Below are 6,000 nucleotides of genomic sequence, written 5' to 3'. Positions count from 1 at the left end.
GCCAATGCATAGGAGGGTTTCTTCTGAGAGGGATGACAGACTGCTATTTTTTTAAAAGTTCCACATGTTGGGATCCTCAGAGAGATAAATATTTCAGCTCCTTTTAGCAGAGACTGCTAGGTGGAAAGCCTGCAGGCTTATATATACACCCTAATATCCTCTTGTATGGCACGAACTTCCTCCATTGCTGTATTACCTCACTGTGCCAAAATGCTGATTGCATTTGGAAAGGATATTACCAGGTTCAGTTTATTTTTTTCACTTTGTTTTTTACTGCAAACCTCTAGCGCTATTTCCTGCAGTATGGTGGGGGGGGGGGTTAGGGAAGGTTAGCCCCAAATTCTGAATGTTTGCCAGCGAAACCAAATCTTGTTGCTGTTTACAGTAAAACAGCTGTTCTCAGCTTCTCCTACTCCCCGCTCTCTTTCTGCCTGTGATACAGGGATATAGGAGTTCTTCCATACTTAATACTGCATCGTCATAGTAACCACAGAACTGAAATCAGAAGCAGACAGTCTCCTAAATTGCACCTTGCACATACAGTGCCTTTGACTGCTAAAATAGCTCACGCTTCTGATTCTCCCTTGCCATTCTTGCAGCCTAACTGGACACTTGAAAGGCAAGCAGTTCCAAAATCAAGGCAAAGAAAAGGGAGAAGAACAATAATAATATATTGTATGATATGAGATGGTTCACAGAATATGGTTCAGAATGAAAAAATAAGGGAAATACTGGACAAGCCCCTCCTCAATATTCTGTTGTATTTTCAGAAGTGCAGGAAAGGCTTGTCAATATGCATGAAAAGACATGTCTAGCATGAGACATTTGGTAATTTTTATCTGACTTGCCTGGTTGGCTCTGTAATATGTACATGATCTGCCAAACACCACCACCAGCAGAAAGCATTTCTAGAGCTGTCTCTAGGTGCAGCGTGCAGATGTACAAGGCTGGCACACTCAAGAGTAGTGCATGGAGCCAACTCGTAGAGCGGGGAGCAGTGCTCTTCCTTCCACAACTAGGCTGCTTCCACTGCCCTGCCAGGTGTACAGGATCTTTGCCTCCAGGCTGATAATTCCAAGGCAGACACTCCCCTGCTTTCCCTACAAGCAACAATGAACTGGTTCTCCCTCCAGTCTTGAATGCACAGGCTACCCTCAAGAAAAGTCACACCAGGAAGCTTGGGAGAGATTGAGCTTGGAGAGGCACACAAAAATTCCTTGGCGAAGGTGGTCAAAGGCCTAGTGGCTGTTGATTTTACTGCTGGATTGTTAATAATGCTGTATATGAGTGTCCCCTAGTTTGTCTTGCATTTCTTCTGCATAGCTGCCAAGTTATCCCTTTTTTTAAGGGATTTTCCCTTATGCTGAATAGGCTTCCTCGCGAGAAAAGGGAAAACTTGGCAGCTATGTTCTTCTGTTGGTGTGGGCTTGTTGTTTTTGTAGAAGTCTTTTAGACAGTGTAGACCTTTGTCTTGCCAGATTTTTATCTGGAGGTTTAGTGCCGCGTTTTGGAATTGTGGGTGACAGGCCAGAGGGGTTAGTGGGCATGGGGACAGCTTGCCTACTTTCCCCTTCCATGCTTTAAAATTACCTATTTTAACTGAATGAGTAAATGAATGTGATGCAGCTGCACCAGAGACCTTGTAACAACCTGTGTTCACCCGGAGAAATTACTTTACTAGTATTATGTCAGCATTTTCGAGTCAGCTGCTGCAGCATCACACATTCTTTGAAGAATAATGTTTAGGAGTTAAAAGCAAAAACTGTGAAACACTTCCTTCTCATGCCTGGGAAGCAGCCCGGTGGTGGTGGTGGGGTGTGTGCTATGCTGTTTACAAGGTGATCCCATCAAATGATGCAGTAAGTTGTTGGGAAGAGAATGTCAAAAAGCTGTATTGCTCCAGTAATGCTTAAAACTGTGGCGCCGAACCAAAATGGCCTTGGAAGAGTTGAAGTGCCTCAGATCAACCAGTCAACAAACATAGGAGGGAGTGGGCAGGGGAAGGGAGCAAAAACAGAAGAAACAAAGGAACTTGTAAGAGCCAGATGTATCCAGGAAATCTTCCTAAATTCAGATACAAAGGAGAATGGAACAATTCCAGCAGGTTGATTCCATACATGGAATAATAACTTATTTTTGCAAACTACAAAAATGCATAGCAAATACCAGAGTCCTTTTGTTTTGTTTTCAGCCGGTGGTTCGCACATGATAAAGGAGTATTCCTGCCTTCACGCTGTAAGCAATTTGCTACAATACTGGGTGAAGGAATGCACCTCAATCATTGTTTCCCTAACTTCAAAACCTTACTAGGAATCTGTGACACAACCGTGGACTTTTGAGCAATCGCCCTGATTTGTTTTCACAGATGTTGCACAGAGGTTATGCAATGTCGCCATCAAGTGCTTGTTATCCTCCTGCGGAGTTTTTTTGTATTAGAAGAGTTATTCTAATTAATGCAGATGGAGTCCAGAGAGAAAATAAACAGATAATACCTTGATGAGAGAATTTTAACAAAACAGAGTACAGTATACATTGAGGAGAAATAAACAGAGAGGCCGTGTATTTTACAGCATGTCTTGTACAGAGAGCAGGGAGACACAGAGATTCCGATACAGAGGAAAGGCACCTTCTGAATAACACAGCCAATCAGAGCTCAAGTTCTCAGCAAGCATCATGCCACTGACTAGTTACTAGGCAACACCTACACACAGAGAGAAAGACACACATGGTTGGCTGATTAACTGTCAGTAGAATTAACCCAAAGGTTACTGACCAAATGATCCCTGCTGTACTCCTTCCAACATTTTGTCACTTTTCTTACTGTCAAAGTCTAAATTTGGAAGTGGATTTGTTGCACAAGAACACTATGTTAGTCTTTCTGATTATTGTGATGCACCCACTTTCTTTGTCGTGGGTTATGAAGGTGCCCTCTTATCACACAAAGCTCATATACAAATGTGTGAGAGAGCTGCACAAAAGTGAAAAGTGTAATGCCCTTTAATTCTGCTTTTCTGCATGTTGGACAAAACATATCCTAGCTCTCTCACTCACATGTATATAGAGATCATGGGAAGAAAGAAAATACCGTAGTTTTAAAGCAATACTTTCCCCTGCTCACAAAACAGCTAGAATAATAATCCAGCGACCACCTGGGAAAGGTTTCAGTCACTGTCAACAACGCACTGTAATTGTCGACATGCCATTGCCTTTTAAGCCTATCTTTTTCCTTCTCCTTTTGTTCTCTCCTGAGCTGCAACGAGAGAATATTTATGGGAACATTTCGAAGTCCGTGTTTATCTCACTATCTCCTTTCCAGGTGAGTGGAGCAAAGCAAGTTCACCTTAGCTGATTTTTATTCAAAATTGTCGCCAAACTCTTAAAAGAATAGAAAATATATAAAATAAAAGGAGAGTCCTCCGCCCTGATTTTTTGGAATAGTTTTTGAATAATCAGGAAATTCCAGTGAGACAGATTGTATAGAGCAGGCCAGGATTACCATGGCAACTGTAAGCAAGAGCCCAGAGAGTCAGGTAACAAAATTACAGTTGACTACAAGCAGCTTCACAAAATCTGGGCTGCCTTTGTTTTTTGTTTTTTAACCTTTGCAGTTGTGAAGAAATACTGTATCTCCTTCGACTCAGTATAGTGGCATGAAGAGGACACTTTGACAGTGATGCTTCCTTTTGCGGTATAGAGATACTGTAGATTTCTAAATTATTGCAGTTAGTCTTAATCTTCATATAACAAATAGGAGTCTCCAGTAAAAAATAATAATACAGCTATTTCATACCCTTGAACATTATTATTTTGAACTTAACTAAAGGGGCAATCCTATGGCAAGATCCACCAAGATGAGTAGTTTAGGATGCAGCAGGTCTCTGGCTCATCCTGCAGATTCCTGGCTTGAATTCCTATACCAATGATATAGAAAATTTTGCCACATTGTAACTAAGCTAGGTTTTACCGCCTGTGCAATTTTCCTGACTGATGTATGGAAAAGCACATGAACCTGGCCTTTGATGGGTTTGTAAGTAAACAAATATGTGGTCTCCTTTCTATACCCACCCCCAACACTGGCAACCTAGAAAAGAACACCATATTAAAGGCTTATTTCCCCTCTGCTGGGTTTAGGCAGAGCAGTAGCTTGGATCTGGTATAACTCTATACTGGATTAATTTATTTACACAAACTTACAGGAGCTTCCTGTGCATACAATTTCTCCTTAAAACCGATTTCAAGTAATACACAGTATAACCTGCACATGCATGAATTATCTCTCCCTCTCTCCCCATCATAGCTGCCAAGTTCTCCCTTTTTTTAAGGGAAATTCCCTTATGCTGAATAGGCTTCCTTGCAAGAAAAGGGAAAACTTGGCAGCTATGCTCCCCATGTGTGTGTCCATTGCAGTTTCAGTTATTTGAAGCTATTGCATTTCAATTTTCCATTCTCCTTTCTGATTTATCACCAAACTTTTTTTCCAGCAGTACTTTTACACTGAAAATAAGAAATTTTAAGGGACTTGTTAAAAAGCAATTGAGAAGGAACTTGGCAGTCGTATAAACACATACCTAATAAATTGAGGTAAAAACTGCAGTAGATTGGGCATAAAGTGGTTACTGGATGCTCATAGCTTGCACGTATTTTACAGGCAAAAGCTCTCCTTTACACAGAAGCACACCAGTCAGAAATGCTTTGTTCATCTTTATTTTGTTCTCATCAGGATCAGCTCCCCAAATCTCAAATGCAATGTACTGTATAGGGAACAGTCCTCAGTTTCAAGGTTTGAAAGACGTCTGGCAAAACAGATGCGGAAATTACTTCTCTACGTGTGTTCATCACGGTATAGACAGATTATATATATATACTAGTGTATTTCAGCCCGTTCAATAACGGGCGCTAGAAGATATGTGAGAGGAGCAGCGGGGCTGCGGCTTTCCCTCTCTCTCTCTCTAGAAAGAAATGCTTTTAATGATAAGACATAATGTTTAACTTGTGTACTAAGGGCAGCGGAGGTGCAGCCTTAGAACAGTTTGGACAGGAGGGTTCAGTGACTGCAGTTAGACGATTACATTAGCAATGCCTGATCACTTAATTCAGAATACATGGATAGAATCATAGAGCTGGGAGGGACTCCCAGGGTCATCTAGTCCAACCCCCTGCAATGCAGGATTCTTTTTGGCCAACGTGGGGCTCGAATCCTTGACTCCCTGAGATTAATGAGTCTCATGCTTTAGTGAACTGATGGTGCACAGGGGAAGAATAAGAATACTTCAGATGGCACTGCCTAGAAAACACCAATTCTCACATTCTAGGAGAAGAGAGTCGGCGCCCTGCCCTCACCCGGGAGTGCTGCTATCACCGATGCACCTGTGACTAAGCCCAAAAGCGCAGATATATCGTGTGGGACCCTCCCCCGGAAGACACAATATGAAATATTGGCGGGGGGGATGAGGGAAAGAGGGGGGCCAGCTGCGTCCCCCTTCTTGACGGGGCAGCGTCACTCTCCACGATCGCGTGAAAGGCTGTGTGACAGGGAGGAAACGACACCCTTTCATCCTCCCCACCCACCCCGTGAAAGCCAAGAAAGAAAGAAAAAGTTTCAGGAAGATCCAGCCTTTTCCTGTCCCTATAAAGTTGTCTCATCATCTGCCCAATAAAAGACCTAAGTGCCATAACAGGATCAGGGGCCAACCTGGCAGGACACTGGGGGAAGAAGGCGAAAGGCTGTAGCAAGTAAACAGGGCTGGTGAAGAAATCTCAGCCTTTTACCAGGGGACGCTGTGGCTTTAAACCACTCCAAGAAGGGTTTCCTCAAACGTCCCCTCCCTGCTCGGTTGCCTCGCTCACCCGTGCTCCGGTGTCTGATTAAATGAGAAGGAAGTGTGGGAGTGAAGCTCTCCCTTTAAGAGGCAGCCTGCAATGACAATTTCAACAATTTGTGGTTGCAGGCTGCCTCTTAAAGGGAGAGCTTCGCAGCCTCCACTCCCAAACTTCCTTCTC

The sequence above is a fragment of the Zootoca vivipara genome, chromosome 1, assembly GCF_965207765.1.
Source record: "Zootoca vivipara chromosome 1, rZooViv2.hap1.1, whole genome shotgun sequence".
NCBI lineage: Eukaryota > Metazoa > Chordata > Lepidosauria > Squamata > Lacertidae > Zootoca > Zootoca vivipara.
This window is presented reverse-complemented; position numbering follows the sequence as displayed.